This window comes from Balaenoptera ricei, chromosome 2, assembly GCF_028023285.1.
Source record: "Balaenoptera ricei isolate mBalRic1 chromosome 2, mBalRic1.hap2, whole genome shotgun sequence".
In the NCBI taxonomy this organism is placed as follows: Eukaryota; Metazoa; Chordata; class Mammalia; order Artiodactyla; family Balaenopteridae; genus Balaenoptera; species Balaenoptera ricei.
Window position 1 is genome coordinate 172,357,584 of NC_082640.1, and position 24,081 is coordinate 172,381,664.

Below are 24,081 nucleotides of genomic sequence, written 5' to 3' on the forward strand. Positions count from 1 at the left end.
GCTTGTTATCTGTCTCTTTTCCTCCCCCAAGCAATGAGTGACTCCCTTACAATTTCCATCCAAAGAAAAACATCTCCCTCTTCCCAAATGCATGATGATCTCCCAAGCCCATAAGCTATGATAAGGGCATAATAATAACTGTTAACATGTATTGAGTACTTATGTGGGAGACAAATGGCTGATGGATATTAACCATTTAACAAAACCTTATAAGGTTGTTACCATTATTATGCTCATTTTCTCCTGAGGAAACTAAGGCACAGAAAGGGTTAGTAAACCTGGTCATGGTCACACGGCTAGTATATGGTGGTGTCAGAATTTGAACACAGACCATCTGGCCCCAGAGCTTCAATTGTTACCCACCGTGCGGTGTGCTGTCTTGTACTTCTCACCACCTCTGTGAGCAGGAGGGAGGTCCGCCAGAGGGGAGACGGACACAGTCATCTCCCACCACCACACCCACTCTCTGCCTTTCCAAATTCTCATCACAGTTACAGATTTAAGGTTGAATTTAAAGGCACAGAGCAAAGGCACAGAGCAGTCATAAATTTACAGATGTAAGACGCTAAGATTTTCCCACTCAAATTCTTATTCGCTTAATCATCATTTTATGATGTTTCTCTGAATTTTTTTCTATCAACATCTGCTTGGCACTAACTTGAATGCTAGTCTATGAAATCAGTTAATTGCTTACTGGCGGTGTCACCCGCATGTGCGTGGCTCAGCCACAGGATGGATGTGACTCCCACATCAAGTCAATAAGAACATCTCCCGCTCTCTTCTCTTTCCCTTTCTTCTGTGTCTTTCTTATTCTGAGAGAAAGCAGAGCAGAACTACAGGAGTCGGACTCCAAAACATTTATTTCTGGGCTCTATAAAAAGAGTAATAGTGACCATTTACTGAGTACTTCTTGCAGAGAGGCAGTGGAGGACAGTGGTTAAAATCTGGGCTCTAGGGCTTCCCTGGTGGCGCAGTGGTTGAGAATCTGCCTGCTAATGCAGGGGACACGGGTTCGAGCCCTGGTCTGGGAAGATCCCACATGCCGCGGAGCAACTAGGCCCGTGAGCCACAACTACTGAGCCTGCGCGTCTGGAGCCTGTGCTCCCAACAAGAGAGGCCGCGATAGTGAGAGGCCCGCGCACCGCGATGAAGAGTGGCCCCCGCTCGCCGCAACTAGAGAAAGCCCTTGCACAGAAACGAAGACCCAACACAGCCAAAAATAAAAATAAATAAATAAAAATTTTAAAAAATTAAAAAAAAAAAAAAAATCTGGGCTCTAGAGCCAGAAAGGCTTTGAACACTCACTTGAGATTTTGAGAAAGTTATACCCCTTCTCAGTTCCCTCATCCTCAAAAATGGGGATACATCCATCATAGAATATTTTGAATATTAAATGAGTTAAAGTATATAAAGTGTTTAGAACGGAGATGGTATACAAATGCTATATAAGTATAATAGGCCTGTCAGTTTTGAGCTAGAGAGTATAAAAGAGAGGAGTGTCAGAAGAATGGGAGAACCCCAAAAAGAGTAGGAGAGGGGCTCAACTGGCTTGTGGATTAGTACAAGTTGGCCGAAACATAACCCCAAGAAAATGCAATTACAGATAAAAAGTTTGCTGAGTTGAGATGAAACATTACAGCACAGGGCAGAGAAGAAAAGAGAAATTCTTTCATTTAGGGGTGGTACAATTTTCCCTATTGTCTTTCATTTATAATCAGTTTCTAAATGCTCATGTGTCCCTCCCAAATAGGCGTCCAGCCAGTACAAGAATCATGCTCTACCATTCCCCGCCCCCAAGATGTCCATGCCCAAATCCCCAGAACCAATGAACATCACTTCGTATGGCAAAAAAGGACTTTGCAGGTGTGATTAAGTTAAGGAGTTTGAGAGGGGGAGATTATCCTTGGTCATGCAGGTGGGCCCAAGGACTCACAAGTATCCTTATTAGATGAAGATCTGAATACGGAAATAGACAATTTGATGATGGAAGCAAGAGACTGAGTGCTGGGAGGAAGGGATCACAAGCCAAAGAATGCAGGTGGCCTCCAGAAGCTATGAAAGGCAACAAAATGCATTCTCCCCTAGATTCTCCAGAAGGAACCAGCCCTGCCAACATCTGAACATTAACCCACCAATTACTTAAAGTGGTTAAGTAATTTGTCCAAAGCTGTAAAGCTAATTCCTAGCCAAACGGGACTTCAAACCCAGTTTGAGTCCAAAAATAATTACATTGAATTTAACATCTAAAACTATATAAAAGATAAATTTTCTCTCAGTATTCTTTCTTATACTTTGGGAATCTATTATCACATGTCTGCTGGTGTGTGCTAGCAGAGGACCACACAAAAGAACTAGAAAGAATTGATATTAACAGCAAAGCTCAGGATCATCAATGCCCAAGATACAATTGCTTAATTAAAAACCCTAGGTATTTGGACCTGTGATTATAATGTTATCATGTTTTATGGAATGTATCGTTTTGTTATATTCAATATTTCTAAGCATTGTAAATGGGAACAGATAAGAGGTGACTTACATGCAAAGATGCTCATCATTGCTAATTATTAGAGAAATGCAAATCAAAACTACAATGAGGTACCACCTCACACCGGTCAGAGTGGCCGTCACTAAAAAGTCGACAAATAATAAATGCTGGAGAGGGTGTGGAGAAAAGGGAACCCTCCTACACTGTTGGTGGGAATGTAAATTGGTACAGCCACTATGGAGAACAGTATGGAGGTTCCTTAAAAAACTAAAAATAGAGTTACTATATGATCCTGCAATCCCACTCCTGGGCATATACCCAGATAAAACTCTAATTCGAAAAGATACATGCACCTCTCTGTTCATAGCAGCACTATTTACAATAGCCAAGACATGGAAACAACCTAAATGTCCATCGACAAATGAAGATGTGGTGTGTGTGTGTGTATGTGTGTGTGTGTGTATACATATATATATACATACCTATAAAATATGGAATATTACTCAGCCATAAAAAAGAATGAAATAATGCCAGCAGCAACATGGATGGATCTAGAGATTATCATATAAGTGAAGTAATTCAGAAAGACAAAGACAAATACCATATGATATCACTTATATGTGAAATCTAAAATACAACACGAATGAACTTATCTATGGAACAGAAACAGACTCACAGACATAGAGAACAGACTTGTGGTTGTCAAGGGGGAGGGGGAGTGGGGGAAGGAAGAATTGGGAGTTTGGGGTTAGCAGATGCAAACTATTATATATAGGATGGATAAACAACAAGGCCTTACTGTATAGCACAGGGAACTATATTCAATATCTTGTGATAAATCATAATGGAAAAGAATATATATATATGTATAACTGAATCACTTTGCTGTTCAGCAGAAATTAACACAACACTGTAAATCAACTATACTTCAAGAAAATTTTTTAAAAATAAAAAAATAATAATAAGGTGTGCCTTTTGAGGTTGCCATCTATGTAGAAGGCCCCAGGCCATGATAAACATTTAATTATAACAACTGTACAAATACACCAGTGATTTTTATTTTCCTCATTTTACAATTGAGGAAACTAAGGCTTGGAGAGCTTAAATAACTTGCTTAAAGTCACCCATTTTATGAGTGGCAGAGTCTTGGGTGGAACCAAGAGCAGTCTGCTTCCAAAATCCATGCTCTCTTCTGTAACCCCACTGAGCGGGGAGAAAACTATCAAACTCTATCTGCCGTCCCCTCAAAATACTGTCATCCAGAAAAGCGTTCCACCCCATCCTCAGTCCCTGATGATGACTCAGTTTGAGGGTAGCATAACAACTAGCTCTGGGGAGAGATGGGGCAGAAAGGCTGGAGGCAGAGTGAGAACTGCTCAGCCCATCGTTTTGTGCTGCTCTGCAAAGAACACGATGACTTCTTGGGATGAGCTAGAAAAGCATTCATTTTGTTGAGCCCAAGTCTGTCTGCACATGACCTCAACCCCGTTCCCGTTCCCGATCTCTGAGGTCACAGAGAACAAACCTATGCCCCCTCCAGGCGATGAAGCGTTCCTGCCTCCTCCCTGTTTTTCTTTGTCTCTGAGCTAATCACATTCCTCTTTTTCAACCACCCTTGGTGAGACCAGGTTTCTGTGTTAGGATCTGTCAGAACCGGAGATGACTCCCTAACTGGCTGCCGCCTTGATTTGATTCCTGCCGTCTCAGCAAGACAGACGCCTCGGGACACAGAGAGAGAAGCTGGTCACAGATTCGGGGTTTGCTTTTCTTTTCCTTCAGTTACTACTCAAGACAGTGCAATGCAATATCTAGCTCTTCTAATCGCTGCTTCCAGCCCACGGTCAAGGGAGTGATGACTTGAATGAAGGACAGCCGTGGTCCCCTAAGCTGGCACCGCTCACTTACACACAGGGGGCGACACACAGTGGTAGCCCACACCCCGCAGCCAACCCCATGCATGACCAGGAAGCTGCTTCAATGGGGTAGGGGGAGCATGACCTTTGGTTTCCTCCCCAGGGCAGAAACATTCCTGTCTCATCCAAGGCATTCAGGGGAGGTTCCTGTCCATCTCCAGAGATGCAGGCAGACATAACTTCCAGACACGGAGCCCCCTGTCGCAGGAACGCCATAAATATCCCAGGGGAAAGGCCCTGAGCAAAGGGATAGTGACCATGCTGGGTTAAGCCAGTTTGTTCTCATGAAAAAGGAAGAGTTATTCCTTCCAGGTGAGCCCCTGTGGGGTCTTCAGGCCCCTGAAGGGAATCTGACCCATGATCTCCTATAACAGTTTCCATTTTCACCATCTTGGCTCTTCTGTAGAGAATACCATTTACGATGCCCTAATTCACAAAGCAATACAATTGAGATGGCACCACCTCCTTCAAACAAAATCCCCTAAAACATACCTGTGCTAAAAGAAAAGCGCATAGACTTGATCTGGATCTTATCACAAAACAACCGATTTCAACACATATTGACCTAGGATGATGCTACCACCTTGCAAACCAGATGCAGGGCTCCTGCCAAGAAATCTCTGACTTTCCAACAGTACGCTCTGGGCTCCAGGGTCCTCATGGACTTTGGTTCTGTAACCATTTCCACCAGGGTCTGGGAGCCCTGAGGTCTGTGGAACAAGTAGAATCAGGAATCTGGGGTTCAGGTCCTGTCTCTGCTTGTTTTCATTCTGAGATTTTGCACAAACCCCTCAGGCTTCTGAGCTTTGACAACCTCATCTGTGGAACGACTATCACTTCCCACAGCAATACTTGCCTCCCGGGTTATTGTGAGAAGTAATGACGGAAGCACTGTGTCACACAAACATAACTTGTGGGATATGATCAAGGGGCAGATTCAGTTCTCACCAGCTCTATGGGTTCATCTCCCAGAACTGGTTTTTTCTTGCCCCTGTATCAGATTTAGGGCAAGTCTCATGATTCTTCCAGACACCTTAAAGTAATGAAACAAGTCTTGGTTGGGTAATTCATATCTTTGGGTCTGAATGTATAAATAAAACTTTTCACTTCTTTGTTCACTCACAGCTTCTCTGTGTTCACTGTGGGCAAGAAGATGGGCTGCCTGCCTGGGAGGAGGTAGCGTTTGCCTTCTCTTTCCCATCCTGCACATTCATCCCTTCTCCTCAAGCTTGTTAATCATGGTTTCTGACCCTTCTGGATCAGAGCTTGAGGGAGGGAGGGAAGAAAAGGAGTTTCATCTCGGGATGACCTGGCGTGAACCCCCAGCTTCCCTCCTGGGGCTCTCCCCTGAGCCTCTGAAACATGCTCTCCCTGGCCCCATAGCTGGGGGTTGCTCTGCTGTAGTTCTGTTGACTTGGACAAATGCCTCTCTTCCAGCCGACATTCACACATCCTGCTTTAGCCCCTGGAAATCCAGACCCCCCACTCCTCTCTGGTGGGAGCCACCTCACCCCTGCTGGTTTTAACATCCTGGTTAAAACCTAAGACAGCCCCACCGTCCACAAGCTCGGCCCCATCTGCTCCATAGGGCCCGCTTCCTTTGCCTAGAGAAGTGCTGGGAGTGCAGCTGACCCCAAGGCAGCCGCAATCTCTCCATCACTCCATCCTCTCAGCAACTGGCCAGTCTCTCGCCCTCTGGGATCCTGGAGATGAGTCGTGTACCAGTCTGTGGTATCCACCAAACTGCCAGAGACACATAGTACATTCTCTGGGTAGACTCCTTACAGCCCTCCTCTCTGGACCTGAGGTGAAGCACCCTTATGAGACCAACTCACCACCCCCCAACAACTCCATCTTCAGTTCTCTTTTTCATCTCCTACCCTCTTGCCCATCTTTCCAACTTCTTTGAGGCTGGAGGTGAGTGGTTAGGAGGAAGTCAGAACCCAAGTTTAGTTCACAGTCTTGCCTGTGGTTTTCCACCTTACTTTGGATGGTAGCCTCTATTAACAATAATAGTAACAATGGCAGCCAATACTGATCAGTCACTAAGATGTACTGGGCACTGGACCAAGTGCTTTATGAGTATTCTCTCATTGAATCCTCACTACAACCCATGAGGAAGTTGTGCTGTTTGCCTCACTTGACAGATGAGGAGACTGAAGCTCAGAGAGGACCAGGTGACTTGGCTGGGATCACAGAGTCCATAAGGGGCAACGGTTGGATTAAAAAGCTCATTCTGAGGCCAGCACCCCAATCACTCTCCTCATTAGACACTAGAAGGCTTGTGTAACCATCAAATCAGTCATTTATTTGATAGTCTATGAGAAAGCCTTTTGTAAAACGATAAAGTATTCTTCAATTATTTATATTGTTATTGTAGTTGTAAAAAACAGTAATTTTTATTATTCCCTTCTATTGGTACGGCTTTGGGCTGCTTATATAAGACACATTAAACACTCCAAAATGATTTAAACTGAGGCTGGGAATTGGGAGGTGATAGAATAAGTGTTACAGCAGCCATTAAAATGTCTTAAACATTAAGATTCCTAAAAATGGAATATTTAACTATATTAAGATCGCCAAGTGAAACTGGCTATTTTCCCAAGCACAATCTCTGGTAATTGCCACTTGACTGAATAGTGAACCGAACAAACTGACACGTAGGCAACACAAATGATGTTCAAGCCCCCCCCCCACACACCATTAGGTACATGGAGCTTCACTGATTGCTCAGAAAAGATAATGCCTATGCTTTGTTTTGGATACATACAAACATTAGAAATATTTGCACAGGTTTCCCCTCTACCTAAAAGAATTTAAAAAGAAAGTTTTCCATTCAACCATTACATGGGTGAAAAGGATAATAATGTCAGCAGCTAACAGGAAATGAGTCGCTGCTCTTTGCCGGGTGCTGGCCTGAGCGCATCAAAAGAAAGGCTTCCTTCAACCTTCTCAATAATACTCTGAAGTAAAACCAGGAGGATTCCCGAGTTACAGAGGAGGCTTAGGATAGTCACCATGGTAGGCAGAATAATTCTCCCCAGAGATGTTCACATCCTCATCCCTGGAACCTGTGAGTAAGCTACATGGCAAAAAGACGTTGCAGATGAGATTAAGTTCAGGATCTTGACATGGGGAGATGATGATAGATGATCCAGGTGGTAATCACAAGGATCCTTGAAATCACAATGGAATCACAAGGAGACTTAAAATATGGAAGAGGCAGGCAGAGGGTAAAGTCAAATTCAAAGGCAGATTTGAAGATGTTACATTGCTGGCTTTGAAGGTGGAGGAAGGGGCCATAAGCCAAGGAGTCCAGGCAGGCCCTAGAAGCTGGAAAAGGCAAGAAATGGATTCTCTGCCAGAATCTCCAGCAGGAACACAGCCCTGCTGACACCTTGATGTTAGCCCACTGGGACCCCTTTTGGACTTCTGACCTCCAGAACTCTAAGATAGAAAAACTGTATTGTTTTAAGCCACTACCTGTGTGTAACTTATTACAGCAGCAATAGGAAACTAACACAGTCACCTCACATTAGTAAACAATGGAGGCTGGATTTGAACTGTGGTGTGCCTGACTCCAGATTTCATCCTGTGCTTCCTCACTGTTGTGGTTTGAATTGTGTCCCCGCCTCCCTACCCTCAAAAAAAAAAAATAATAATGTTGAAATCCTAATCCCCAGTATCTGTAAATGTTACCTTCATTAGAAATAAGGTCTTTGCAGGTGATCCAGGTAAATTGAGGTCATTAGGGTGGGCACTAATCCAAAGTGATTGGTATCCTTATAAAAGGGGGAATTTGACCACAGACGTGCACAGAGGGAAGATGATATGAAGAGACATAGGGAGAAGACAGCCATCTACAAGCCGGGGAACGCCTGAGGCTACCAGAAGCTAGGAGAGATGCCTGGAACAGTCCTCACACCTTCAGAGGGAGCATGGCCCTGCCAACAACTTGACTTTGAACTTCCAGCCTCCTGAACTCTGAGACAATAAAACTGAACTGTTCTACGCGACCCAGAGTGTGGTACTTTGTTTCAGAAGCCCTAGGAAAATAGCACACCCACAGTGCAGAACAACCTCAAGGCACTTGAGTCTACAGTCTAAGGGAGACACATTCTCCACAGCCAGCATTAAGGAAGCTACTAATAAGAAACTGGAAACAATACCAACTTACTTGTGTGCATAAGTTTTTATTTTATAGGCACTTTTTACCAGTATAAACTTATCTGATCATACCACAATCATGTAAGCAAGGCAAGGATTGTGTCTCTAGCATGGCTCTCCCATAGCAGTATGTATGTTTCAGACACCAGCCTTAGACTGTGCAAATCCTGCCCCAGTCACTGACTCAGGAAAGTTACTAACCTTTGATAATCCTCGGTTTCTTCATCCGTGCAATAGAAATCATCATAATAGTTCCTGCTTCATGAGGTTCTTGAGATGGTTAAATTAGAGAACACATGTAGAGTTCTTCATCCAGCCCCGAAGAAGCCCCCAGAAAACCCTTTTATATGATAGGAAAACTGAAGCTCAGAGAAGTTAAGTGATTTCCCTAAGGACATTTGGCTTCTAAGTCACAAAACCAGGACTAAAATCCAAGGCTTCTAAATACTAAGGCAGGGGCTTCCCTGGTGGCGCAGTGGTTAAGAATCCGCCTGCCAATGCAGGGCACACGGGTTCGAGCCCTGGTCCGGGAAGATCCCACATGCCGCAGAGAACCTAAGCCCATGGGCCACAACTACTGACCCTGCCTTCTAGAGCCCGTGAGCCACAACTGCTGAGCCCGAGTGCCACAACAACTGAAGCCTGCACGCTCTAGGGCCTGTGCTCTGCAACAAGAGAAGCCACCGCAATGAGAAGCCCGCGCACCGCAAGGAAGAGTAGCCCCTGCTCGCCGCAACTAGAGAAAGCGCATGCGCAGCAGCGAAGACCCAACGCAGCCAAAAATAAAATAAATAAATAAATTTATAAATACCAAGGCAGAACTCTTTGCACCATAATATCCTGTCTCTCTATTACCTTTCATTTTCATTATTCTTTGGGTTTAAATAAATCTGAACCTTTTTATCTTTTGAGCAATTCTAAATTTAGTTCTGCTTCCCATGCCCACCCCATCAGTCAAGAAAGATTACAGTTTCTATAAACCACTGTCTTCTTGCCCAATTCTTTTACAAGACCCTTTATGCCAAGAACTAAGTCATCTTATTGCCCAACAGCAAAGTAGTTCTCTCAAGATAATTCCTTCTCTAGATAAAACACCGACACGTAAAAAGATGGAAGACACCGCAGCCCCTGCTGCCAGCCCCCAAACTGCTGACTCCCCCAAACCTGCCATATTGTATTCCAGAGTCACCATGGTTTGGCAAGGCAACCCTGATAACTCACGAGTTCTTCTGGTGTTTGTAAATAAACTCAGCACCCTGCAGATTGAAAAGCTGCCTTGGGACCTCACTTTCCCCTTATTATATTTTCTGCATTTATCCAACCATCTCAGAAAGTGGTTCTCCTTAAAACTATGAGATGCAGAATGAAAAACCCATCGGGATTTAATGACCATATTTCAGCATCTTATTGCTTAAAGGAACTTGGCTTTTTCAGCACTTTTGCAACTGTGCAAACAGCAAGCAGATCAAAAAGGTAGAAGGAGAATTTGATTTTTTTTTTTAACCTCCACAAACCACCCATCAAAGTTAAACTATTGATAGGGAGAAAGGAGAAGGTAGGAAGAACCATGGGTGAGGAGGATTGGAGAATATTAAAAAAGACAATCTCTCAGTCTAATAAAATACAATTAACTGAATTTCATCAAGGCCTCTATAAAAAATACACAAAGAATCAATATTAGGCATAAAATCCAAAAGTGGGTTGTTATCTCTAAACCAGAGAAAACATTTCATTAAGCTGAAGGGTTTTATACTCCCATTGGGAAAATTGCTTTTTCCTCACACCACTCCTTTGCTCGCTACAGAAACTCAATTGAAAAGTCAATCATCGAAATCACTTAGCAAATGTCAAAAGGTACTGCCACTTTCTAAATACATTTGTTTATGGAAAATTCAACCCCTAGAAACCCTGGCACCTTTCCTCTGAACTGACTCACACCCCTTCAGCATTTTGCTGTTTTTACTTTTTTGCAGATTTCTTTTTCTGTTTGCTTGTTTTTGTTGTTGGAAACAGAAAGCCCGTTTTATAAGGTTATGGCGAACAGCTTTTCCCTCTAACACTTCAATGTTCTTTCATAGCCACTGCACCGCCGAGCCCTCCTGCTGCCCCGAGTTATAAATAAGCATCGCTCTTAAGTCCCACTCGCCACAGCAAGAAAAGCCTGTTCCAGGCTAATCACATGCAGGGTAGTCCTTCCATACGTCTTCTCTGGAAAAACCTGTTGTTTAATTTACCCTCTGCCCAGTAACAATACTGGTTTGGTTTCAGGTCCTGCCAACCCCAGCTGGACAAGGCACGCCCCCTCCTTCACGACTCACCAAAACACAAGTGGAACAGATACACAGAGACCCCAGGAGCAGAATGTGAAGATCAGGCACACACACACAGTCAAAGCTGCAACTTAAAGAATCACTGGAGACCTCAAGTCCTAAAGTCTTGAACCAGATGGAGCATGATGTAAGATTGCTGTGCCTGGATACCAATGACCTGACTCCTAGTAAATAGTAGCCACAGTAAAATAGCAGTTGATGGGGTACCTCCGATGGGCACTTGACATGTTTTATCCTTCTACTTCTGAATTCTTTCTTCACTGGCAGCTGGGGCAGATTGCTGCATTTTCTGGACATAGTGTTGTTAAACTCACATGTAATACATCTGAACACGCTTTATGAACTATCAAGTGCTTTAAGACAGGAAAGAATTATTTTGCCTAGCACAGCTTGCTCTATTTGTCACCAGTCTGTGTGTGTATTCATTTATTCAGCTAACTAAATTCACCAGACTGTCTACATATTTCGAACATTTTGCCTTGTCCATGTGGATGTCTCCTAAAGATGACAGATGGTGACAATAGCGGACAGCTGCAGGACAGTCCTGGCCCCTAAAGAACATGTCTGGTGTCGGTGTTCTCCTAATAATCCTTAAACTTGGAAAGCCACCTCTGATGCTGTCAGGTCCAAACCCTTTTCCTCATCACCCAGCTCTTTCCAAAAGAACTTTCCATCATCAACAGGGAAAGTATCTAAATCTTAAAAGGACTTGTAAAAAGGAATTTACTTAGTACTGAAGGACGTACTTTACCTACGTGTCGTGGTATATTTCATTAGCGTGTAACCGCCATGAAAACCTTGGTCTGCATTGCCAACAGCTCACACGGCCTGGCACTCACTGAAAACATAATGACTTAACATATTGCATCCACGAAATATCAAAAATCGGACTATAGTTAATATTAAATTGTGGTAGAAAAAGAAGCAATTGACTACTACTATCATACAACTGAGTGAAAATTAGGATTGACCAGTAATTAGCAGGATCACAGAGGTGTGGCTAATGTACACTAAAGCCATTTAATAAATTAGCATTTGAAGAACAAAGGCAAACATTGGGATTATTCAAGTAAGGGTGGTGGCAGCCAGCAAAAGACTTTTAGTCATAGCATTAAACCTGCGTAAATCACACATGGATCTGAGTAATGATAATACGAATTATGGTAAGAAAGCCAATATGATACTTCACACAATAATAGTAAGAATTATATATTAGATATATGTAAATATATAGTTTAGTTTATAATATTTTAACAGCATATTCGTATCCATAAAACCTTTGACTTCCAACCTCTGATCAGAGTAATAAATGCCCTTTCCCGTGCCAGAGAAAGCTACTGAGACTTTAACCATAGTCATGCTGTCATCTAGTGGACATCCCTTAGAACTGCTGTTCTTCCATCTCCTGGAAATTGTTAAGAAAGGATTTAAAGTGCTAAGGTTCGTGTCAGACATCGCTTTTCCCTTAGGAGGTTAATTTGTGGAATTCCTTTATAGATTTCCTAGAGTGTATTTCAGAGAATTCTTACACTATCCCTTTCTCCTGTCTTGGTAGAAAGATATTTTCAAATATGTCAGTGACACTCGGTGAGTCAGAATAGAATTTCTGTTTATCTGCTTTTGTCTAAAAATGAGACGCTTCTCACAAGAGAGAAGATGTCCCCTGGAAAGAAGCACCATCAGAGGGGCAATCGCCTGCCTTTTGTTGAGCTCCATGGCATGTCTTTGAGGAGCTAGACCTCAAACGGAAACTCTGGCCAATCGCTTCCTCTTTTTTTTTCTTTTTGTTGTTGTCCTGAGACATTTATGAACATTGTTGTGTGACAAAAGTGCTACTGTTTGGAAAGAGATGTTTTGCTTTAGCCCCTTTACATGCATGGCTGCAGGACTGAGGTCACACCACGGAGGAGGAAGGACGTGAATGAAAAAGCAGAGAAGCTGGGCTCCTTCCCCAGCTGTGCACCCTGAAGGAGTCCTCTCTCCGAGCCTTAGTTTCTCCTTCTGCCAAAAGGGCAGGGGCATTAGATGATGAAAGTAACTCCTCACTCAAAAGCACATTCAGGTACATCTACCTACATAGGTGAGCTTTACTGCCCTATGAACAAAGCAAGTACTGTGCCAGGATTACAAACATATATAAATAGATAAACATGTAATATGAATAAATACATAACATACACAATGTATTAATTTATACATTGCCTGCTATACATAAAATAATATATAATGTATAAATATTTACATATATATATATGTGTTTGCCAAAGTGATAAGCCAAAATATGCTGTCTTTTTATTATTTTAATTAACCTATACATTTTCGTGATATCTCCTGTGCACTAGAGCAATGCAAGTCTCACACGGTGACCATCAGAATGCTTTGGTTGACTTGGTCTCCGCTTGGGAATGGCAGCTAAGGTGGCTTCCTTACCACAAACTGCTACAAAGGCCATTCTCCGTGGATCCTGCAGGCTTTGCAGAGGTCCTCAAGGGAAGAACTGTTTTACCCGCACACCCCGGGGTGCTCTGTTCTGAAATTCATCACCCTCCAAGGCAACACTCCTGAGGATGTGACCAACCACTGCTGAGCCCCTGGGGCCATCTTGTCTCTGTTTGCTCTGCGGTGTCCCCATTCACTCAGCAGGAAAGGCGAGCTTTTGGTTTTAATTGTAATACAGAACTGGCCCTTTACTGGTCGAAGGCTGTTCACAGGACTCCCAGAGGCACTCAGATGGGTGCCCCTTAAGGATCTGCAGCTCCCAGCTTGGGGAAGCCTCGGGAGCTGGACACACACACACACACCCACCCAAGGTGTCAGCTTCTTGACTTGGGCTACTTACGCCACCTCTCTGTGCCTTACTTTCTGCAAATAGTACTTTACAGGATTAAAAGAGCTCACTTCGAAAGTAGCAGAAGCAGAGGGTGCCTCCAAGATGCTGACTCCCTCTCCTCCTTACTGGAAGGAACTTCTGCCCCTGTTCCCTGGGTCTTTTCCTTCTCTGCTGAAGTGAGTAGGTCCACCTAGAAGGCAACCTTAAGGTTCCCTCTGCCTCTCTCCATAACCTGCAGCCTTGTATGCCAGCCCAGTGGGGTGTTCTCCTTTGGAAACCCCAAGCCCACCCCCACTGCTGCTGCATCTCCTGAAGCACTCAGGAGCCCCAGTCTTCCCTCTTGAAACACCTCAGCTACAAAGCCCTCTGCCCAGCTCTTTCAATTCTCCAAATCTAGAATCCCTTGACTCCTTCTACAAAGGATATTCATCTTAGGTGGCCGAAATAGCTCAGTTGGGAGAGCGTTAGACTGAAGATACTCATCTCTGCCATGTATATAAAAACCAGAAGCAATCAAAATGACTAAAAACAGGGACTATTAGATTAGGGTCCACAACCTCAACTGAATGTAACATGGCCACTAAAAATTACAATTATGAAGCCACAGAAAAATACAGTACATTTTACAAAATTGCAAACTATAGAATAATGCTTTGAAGACTGATTATGACGATGTCAAAATGTGCCTATACATGGGCAAAGGAATCCAGAAAGAGGAAAATTGCTTTGTTGTCAGGATATAAGTATTATGGCGAATTATTTTAAATTTTTAAAATGTCCTTTCCATTGTTATAATGTGTTCTTATAACAGATAAAATTTGACCTAACAAGCACGAAGAGCAGAATTTATTTAAAATTTCCATCTTAAATGGTTAAAATAAATAGAACACTAAAAATAACAGTGTTGAATTAAATACACGTACTACAAGTTTATAGTAATGATAGCTCTCATTTCCAGAGTACTTAGTATATGCCATGCGTGCATAATCTCATTTAACCTGATAACCATACTTACAGGATTAATTTACCTAGTTTCACACATGAGGAACCTGCAGCCCAAAGAAGGGAAGTGTTGTGCCCAAGATCAGAGAACAAAAGGCAGAGGTGAGGGAGGTCTGTTTGGATTCCCAAACCCAACGATGGGGGGCAGGGGGCGGTCACTTATATTGCATGATTCATTGCTAACGCAGCCGAGCACCTATGGAGTATTAACATAAAAGTTTGGTAAAGTTTTCTGCCTTGTTTAACAGAGCAAGCATGCCCAAATACTTCATTTGGGTAATTTATATTAGTGGAAAATGCTTAAAAGCAGATTACACTTTTCACTTTGCCTATCTCTGAAACGCAGTTAATGGGCTACAGGTAAACTATGTGATACTTATTAAAATGGACTTTTATTGCATCCTAAATAGCTGTGGTAGCTTCACTGTGAATTTTAAAAGTGCACTGCTTTTATTTTCACTCTGAAAATATAGTTTATATGATTCCTTGCTAATCCATTTCTTATCTGATTAGTATTTGATGACTCAAGTTCAGCGGCTGACGCATACTAATGATTCTGTCTACAACAGTGGAATAGGGAAGGGGTGGTGTGACCCACACGAAAAGAGTGCCTGTGATGTTCTAGACTAATTCACATCTGCAAAGCCATTTAAGTCTTCGAGAAAACACTGTACTCGTGTTTTGTCATTTGGCCACTCAGAACCTTGCATGAAAATATAATTCATCTTACACAACTGGTGTCCTAGACGTTCCAAGTAAAACAAGTTGCTGTTATTGAATTATACTTTTTGGCCCCCGAAAAGTATTGAAAGGGCCCTGCATCCCAAGCCACTACAGAAATCACACCCTCACCCCCAACAATTTTGTCTGCTAAAATTAGGTTAAAGTGTCTTTGATAAATGAGGAGACGGGAAGTTGTCATAAAGATGATAACTACAGAGGAATATAACGGTAGAAGAACAATCCAGATTATTTGCTTTGTTGAGAGTGGAGGGCAATTATGGTCAGATTATCAATCTTTTAGCCTCAGGCCTTTATATTCTACCAAAAGTTAATGGAAAATCCATAACACATGGAGAATTCATCACTGGCATCACCATGTCCCTGATAATCCAGACAAGATTGGCTGTAACTCCCATTTCATTTCAACCATCCACAAGATTTCTGGGGATTCATGCCTTTCCATGGCCTCTGATTTAGAGTCCTGCTTCTGCCGAATTTGCTAAATTTCTGGATTATCTCCTCATCTGATCCCTGTTCTGCTCGGCACCAGCCCTCCCCGGGGACATCGCAGTTTCCTGCATCTGCACAAACCACCTTTTCTCTTTTTCTGTCTCTCTCAATTTCTCTCTCTCAGACACACACATGCTTACATACATCATACATGCATACACACAACCATGCCTGCATTCACATGCACACACATGCACGTATACACTCACACAAGCACACCACATAGAAAAAGCATACGCTTGGGTGCACAGTATACTTCACCAAAGATTTCAACAAATTGGGAAGGGGGGAGAGCTACATTACTAACATGCAGCCCCTTGGTGTTGAGCATTTGTCATCTCTGTGCATAAAATCCCTTCGAGCTCCTTACCAACAGGGGTACCATGATGGTTAACTGTATGTGTCACCCTGACAAGGTCACAAGATGCCCAGATATCAAGTTAAACATTATCTTGGGGTGTGTCTGTGAGAAGGTTTCTCAAAGAGATTAGCATTTGAATCGATGGACTAAGGCAGATGGCCCTCCTCAGGTGTGGGTGGGCATCATCCAATCTGTTGAGGGCCTGCATAGAACAAAAAAGTGGAGAAAGGTTGAATTCACTCAGCCTGACTGTTTGAGCTGGGACATTGGTTTTCTGTCTTTGGTGCTCCTGGTTCTCAGGCCTTCAGACTTTGACTGGAAACTCCATCTCGCAAAGAGCAGATCATAGGATTTCTCAGCCTCCATAATTATGGGAGCCAATTCCTTATAATAAATCTCTTTCTAGATTTACATATACATGTACATGTACATATACATATACATCCATACCCTGTTGGTTTTGTTTCTCTGGAGAACACTGACTAACAGAATAGAAGCACCTCATACTTCTTTGGCCTCTGGCCCCCTCTCCAGCTTCACCCTCCCTTCTCCTTCTCCCCAAGTCCTGATACCTATACACAACACTTTTGAAATTCCTTGGGTTGTCTTGACTCCTAAAAACCCTCAGTGCTTCCACCTTCATTCCCAGATGACTTCTCAAGATACTTTCCTAAAATAGCTCCCTTCCTGGGAATATTTCCAGTAGCAGATGTTAAAATAATACATTCTTTCCCTACATGCTTCTCTCTTCCCTACTTTTTTCATGCCTATTTTCTCCCTGACCTACTTTGTCCTGGTAGCCAGGACAATAAACAAAAGCCATATTCTGGATTTGATAAAGCCCAGTAACACAAAGAATCATTAATTAAGTTTAAAACCATTCTATCTTTATGGGTATCCCACTAATCTAAAGGACTTCACTGGCCTAGGTTGTGTTAAACACAAAGAGTTTACCTGTATATTCCTTGGCTTGGGATCCAAACCATCCAGAATCCCCATCGATTCCATGGCACTCAGTTCTATTCAGGGACAGCTGGTCAACCCTCAACCACAAGATTTGAAGCCTAGAAGGCAGATGTTCAGTAACCCAAGAAGAAAGAAAAATTAAGAAAATAATCCCATTTACAACTGCATCAAAAAGAATAAAATACCTAGAAATAAATCTAACCAAGGAGGTAAAAGACTTGTACTCTGAAAACTACAAGACATTGATAAAAGAAATTGAAGATGATGCAAACAAATAAAAACATATATCATGTTCATGGATTGCAAGAATTAATATTGTTAAAATGACCATAATACCCAAAGCAATCTACAGATTCATGAAATCCCTATCAAAATATCAAGGGCATTTTTCACAAAACTAGAACAAATAATTCTAAAATTTCATGGAAACACAAAATAACCCAAATAGCCAAAGCAAGCTTTAGAAAGAACAAAGTTGGAGGTGTCACACTCCCTGACTTCAAACTATCAAACTATACTACAAAGCTGAAATAATCAAAAAAATATGGAACTTGGGGGGACCTTCAAGATGGTGGAGGAGTAAGATGTGGAGATCACCTTCCTCCCCACAAATACATCAAAAATACATCTACATGTGGAACAACTCCTACAGAACACCTTCTGAACGCTGGCAGAAGATCTCAGACTTCCCAAAAGGCAAGAAAATCCCCACGTACCTGGGTAGGGCAAAAGAAAAGAGAAAAAACAGAGACAAAAGAATAGGGACAGGACCTGCACCTCTGGGAGGGAGCTGTGAAGGAGGAAAAGTTTCCACACACTAGGAAGCCCCTTCACTGGTGGAGATGGGGGGGTGGGCGGGGGGGAAGCTTTGGAGCCATGGAGGAGAGTGCAGCAACAGGGGTGCAGAGGGCAAATTGGAGAGATTCCCGCACAGAGGATCAGTGCCGACCAGCACTCACCAGCCCGAGAGGCTTGTCTGCTCACCTGCCAGGACGGGCAGGGGCTGGGAGCTGAGACTCAGGCTTCGGAGGTCAGATCCCAGGGAAAGGACTAGGGTTGGCTGCATGAACACAGCCTGAAGGGGGCTAGTGCACCACAGCTAGCCGGGAGGGAGTCCAGGAAAAAGTCTGGACCTGCCTAAGAGGCAAAAGACCATTGTTTCGTGGTGCACGAGGAGAGGGGATTCCTCCCCTGTGTGCCCACAGAAGTCAGAGCACTGCCTAAACGAGCTCCAGAGACAGGCACAAGCCGTGGTTATTAGCTCAGACACCACAGATGGGCATAAAACGCTAACGCTGCTGCTGCAGCCACCAAGAATCCTGTGTCCAAGCACAAGTCACTATCCACGCCCCCCCAGGAGCCTGTGCAGCACACCATTGCCAGGGTCCCATGACCCAGAGACAACTTCCCCAGGAGAACACACGGTGCAACTCAGGCTGTTGCAATGTCATGCCAGCCTCTGCCACCACAGGCTCGCCCTGCATTCCAGTTATAACTACTGTACCCCATCCTCCCCCCAGGCCTGAATGAGCAAGAGCCCCCTAATCAGCTGCTGCTTTAACCCCATCCTGTCTGGGTGGGAATAGATGCCTGAGTGTGACCTACATGCAGAGGCAGGTCCAAATCCAAAGCTGAACCCCAGGATCTCTGCAAACAAAGAAGAAAAAGGGAAATTTCTCCGTGCAGCCTCAGGAGCAGCAGATTAAATCCTCACAATCAACTTGATGTACCTGCATCTGTGGAATACCTGAATAGACAATGAATCATTCCAAAATTGAGGCAGTGGACTTTGGGAGCAACTGTAGACTTGGGGTTTGCTGTCTGTGACTGATTTCTTTCTGATTTTTATGTTTACCTTAGCATAGTTTTTAGCGCTTGTTGTCACTGGTGGATTTTGTTATTGTCTTTGTTGCTCTAAATTTTTATTTTATTTTTTCATTTTAATAATTTTTTTTCTTTCCTTTTTTCTCCCTTTTCTTCTGAGCCATGTGGCTGACACGGTCTTGGTGCTCTGGCCTGCTGTCAGGCCTGAGTCTCTGAGGTGGGAGAGCTGAGCTCAGGACATTGGACCACCAGAGACCTCCTGGCCCCATGTAATATCAATCGGTGAGAGCTTTCCCATAGATCTCCACCTGAACGCTAAGACCCAGCTCCACCCAACAGCCAGCAAGCTCCAGTGCTGGACGCCCCATGCCAAACAACTAGCAAGACAAGAACACAACCCCACCCATTAGCAGAGAAGCTGCCTAAAATCATACTAAGTTCACAGACACCCGAAAACACACGACCAGAAGCAGGCCTGCCCACCAGAAAGACAAGATCCAGCCAAACCCACCAGAACACAGGCACCAGCCCCCTCCACCAGGAAGCCTACACAAGCCACTGAACCAACCTCACCCATTGGAGGCAGACATCAAAAACAATGGGGAATATGAACCTGCAGCCTGGCAAAAGGAGACAACAAACACAGAAGTTAAAAAAATGAGAAGACAGAGAAATATGCAACACATAAAGGAGCAAGGTAAAAACCCACCAGATGAAACAAATGAAGAGGAAATAGGCAGTCTACCTGAAAAAGAATTCAGAGTAATGATAGTAGAGATGATCCAAAATCTTGGAAATGGAATGGAGAAAATACAAGAAGCGCTTAACAAGGACCTAGAAGAACTAAAGAGCAAACAAACAGTGATGAACAATACAATAAATGAAATTAAAAACTCCCTAGAAGGAATCAATAGCAGAATAACTGAGGCAGAAGAACGGAAAACTGACCTGGAAGAAAAAATTGTGGAAATAACTACCCGCAGAGCAGAATAAAGACAAAAGAATGAAAAGAATTGAGGACAGTCTGAGAGACATCTGGGACAATGTTCAATGCACCAACATTCGAATTATAGAGGTCCCAGAAGAAGAAGAGAAAAAGAAAGGGTCTGAGAAAATATTTGAAGAGATTATAGTCAAAAACTGCCTTAACATGGGAAAGGAAAGAGTCAATCAAGTCCAGGAAGCACAGAGAGTACCATACAGGATAAACCCAAAGAGAAACACACTGAGACATATATTAATCAAACTATCAAAAATTAAATACAAAGAAAAAACATTAAAAGCAGCAAGGAAATAACAACATAACATACAAGGGAATCCCCATAAGGTTAACAGCTGATCTTTCAGCTGAAACTCTGCAAGCCAGAAGGGAGTGGCAGGACATATTTAAAGTGATGAAAGGGAAAAACCTACAACCAAGATTACTCTACCCAGTAAGGATCTCATTCAGATTTGAAGGAGAAATTAAAATCTTTACAGACAATCAAAATTTAAGAGAATTCAGCACCACCAAACCAGCTTTACAACAAATGCTAAAGGAACTTCTCTAGGCAGGAAACACAAGGAAAGAAAAGACCTACAAAAACAAACCCAAAACAATTAAGAAAATAGTAATAGGAACATACATATCGATAATTACCTTAAATGTAAATGGATTAAATGCTCCAACCAAAAGACATAGACTGGCTGAATGCAAACAAAAAAAAAGATCCATATATATGCTGTCTACAAGAGACCCACTTCAGACCTAGGGACACATACAGACTGAAAGTTAGGGGATGGAAAAAGATATTCCATGCAAATGGAAATCAAAAGAAAGCTGGAGTAGCAATTCTCATATCAGAAAAAATGACTTTAAAATAAAGACTATAACAAGAGACAAAGAAGGACACTACATAATGATCAAGGGGTCAATCCAAGAAGAAGATAAAACAATTGTAAATATTTATGCACCCAACATAGGAGCACCTCAATACATAAGACAAATGCTAACACCCATAAAAGGGGAAATCAACAGTAACACAATCATAGTAGGGGAACTTAACACACCACTTTCACCAATAGACAGATCGTCCAAAATGAAAATAAATAAACACAAGCTTTAAATGACATATTAAACAAGATGGATTTAATTGATATTTATAGGATATTCCATCCAGAAACAACAGAATACACTTTCTTCTCAAGTGCTCATGGAACATTCTCCAGGATACATCATATCTTGGGTCACAAATCAAGCCTTGGTAAATTTAAGAAAACTGAAATCGTATCAAGTATCTTTTCTGATCACAATGCTATGAGACTAGATATCAATTACAGGAAAAGATCTGTAAAAAAATACAAACACATGGAGGCTAAACAATACACTACTAAATAAACAAGAGATCACTGAAGAAATCAAAGAGGAAATCAAAAAATACTAGAAACAAAGGACAATGAAAACATGACGACCCAAAACCTATGAGATGCAGGAAAAGCAGTTCTAAGAGGAAAGTTTATAGCAATACAACCCTACTGCAAGAAACAAGAAAAATCTCAAATAAAGAACCTAACCTTACACCTAAAGCAATTAGAGAAAGAAAAAAAAAAAAAAAAAAAAAACCCCAAAGTTAGCAGAAGGAAAGAAATCATAAAGATCAGATCAGAAATAAATGAAAAAGAAATGAAGGAAACAACAGCCAAGATCAATAAAACTAAAAGCTGTTTCTTTTTTTTTTTTTTTTAATAGAAACATGCAGTATCTATCTTTCTTCTTTTTTTAAATTAATTTATTTATTTTTGGCTGCATTCAGTCTTCGTTGCTATGCACGGCCTTTCTCTAGTTGCGGCGAGCGAGGGCTACTCTTCATTGCACTGCGCGGGCTTGTCATTGTGGTGGCTTCTCCTGTTGTGGAGCACAGGCTCTAGGAGCACAAGCTTCAGTAGTTGTGGCTTGCACGGTCTAGAGCACATGCCCAGTAGTTGTTGCGCACAGGTTTAGTTGCTCCATGGCATGTGGGATCTTCCCAGACCAGGGCTCAAACCCGTGTCCCCTGCCTTGACAGGTGGATTCTTAACCACTGCGCCACCAGGGAAGCCCTAGAAGTTGGTTCTTTGAGAAGATAAACCAAAATAATAAACCATTAGCCAGACTCACTAAGAAAAAATGGGAGAAGACTCAAATCAATAGAATTAGAAATGAAAAAGGAGAAGTAACAAATGACACTGCAGAAATACAAAGGATCATGAGAGATAACTACAAGCAACTATATGCCAATAAAATGAACAACCTGGAAGAAATGGACACATTCTTAGAAAAGCACAACTTTCTGAGATTGAACCAGGAAGAAATAGAAAATATAAACAGACCAATCATAAGCACTGAAATTGAAACTGTGATTAAAAATCTTCCAACATCAAAAGCCCAGGAACGGATGGCTTCACAGGCAATTTCTATCAAACATTTAAAGAAGAGCTAACACCTATCCTTCTCAACCTTTTCCAAAATATAGCAGAGGGAGGAACACTCCCAAACTCATTCTGTGAGGCCACCATCACCCTGATACCAAAACCAGACAAAGATGTCACAAAAAAAGAGAAAACTACAGGCCAATATCACTGATGAACATAGATGCAAAAATCCTCAACAGAATACTAGCAAACAGAATCCAACAGCACATTAAAAGGATCAGACACCATGAGCAAGTGAGGTTTATCCCAGGAATGCAAGGATTCTTCAATATATGCAAATCAATCAATATGATACACCATATTAACAAACTGAAGAATAAAAATGATATGATCATCTCAATAGATGCAGAAAAAGCTTTTGACAAAATTCAACACCAGTTTATGATAAAAACCCTCCAGAAAGTAGGCATAGAGGGAACTTACATCTACACAATAAAGGCCACATATGACAAACCTACAGCTAACATCATCCTCAATGGTGAAAAATTGAAACCATTTCCACTAAGATCAGGAACAAGACAAGGTTGTCCACTCTCACCACTATTATTCAACATTGTTTTGCAAATTTTAGCCACAGAAATCTGAGAAGAAAAAGAAATAAAAGGAATCCAAATCAGAAAAGAAGAAGTAATGCTGTCACTGTTTGCAGATGACATGATACTATACATAGAGAATCCTAAAGATGCTACCAGAAAACTACTAGAGCTAATCAATGAATTTGGTAAAGTAGCAGGATACAAAATTAATGCACAGAAACCTCTTGCATTCCTATACACTAATGATGAAAATATCTGAAAGTAAAATTAAGGAAATACTCTCATTTACCATTGCAACAAAAAGAATAAAATACCTAGGAATAAACCTACTTACGGAGATAAAAGACCTGTATGCAGAAAACTGTAAGACACTGATGAAAGAAATTAAGGATGATACAAACAGATGGAGAGATATATCATGTTCTTGGATTGGAAGAATCAACATTGTGAAAATGACTATACTACCCAAAGCCATCTACAGATTCAATGCAATCCCTATCAAACTACCAATGGCATTTTTCACAGAACTAGAACAAAAAATTTCACAATTTGTATGGAAACACTAAAGACCCCAAATAGCCAAAGCAATCTTGAGAAAGAAAAACAGAGGTGGAGTAATCAGGCTCCTGGACTTCAGACTATAGTACAAAGCTACAGTAATCAAGACAGAATGGTACTGGCACAAAAACAGAAATATAGATCAATGGAACAGGGTAGAAAGCCCAGAGATAAACCCACACACATATGGTCACCTTATCTTTGACAATGGAGGCGAGAATGTACAATGGAGAAAAGACAGCCTCTTCAATAAGTGGTGCTGGGAAAACTGCACAGCTACATGTAAAAGAATGAAATTAGAACACTCCCTAACACCATACACAAAAATAAACTCAAAATGGATTAAAGACGTTTAAGGCCAGATACTATAAAAGTCTTACAGGAAAAAATAGGCAGAACACTCTATGACATACATCACAGCAAGAT

The 24,081-nt window shown here is 42.1% G+C and overlaps 1 protein-coding gene across 3 annotated transcripts in view; it reads right to left on the reverse strand.

Moving 5' to 3' along the window:
- The window catches only part of GALC (galactosylceramidase), a 167,302-nt gene that overhangs the window by 58,858 nt on the left and 84,363 nt on the right, over window positions 1–24,081 (reverse strand). Inside the window, exons 19-20 of one of the 3 annotated variants that reach the window (XR_009500975.1) lie at window positions 17,276–17,385; window positions 16,292–16,523 (exon numbers count right to left, since the gene is read on the reverse strand). The exons of 1 other annotated variant lie outside the window; for it this stretch is intronic. The gene's annotated coding sequence lies outside the window, so the exon portion shown is untranslated. Of the gene's footprint in view, window positions 1–16,291; window positions 16,524–17,275; window positions 17,386–24,081 lie in introns of those variants that run through there. One more of the 3 variants, XR_009500974.1, reaches the window with a different exon arrangement.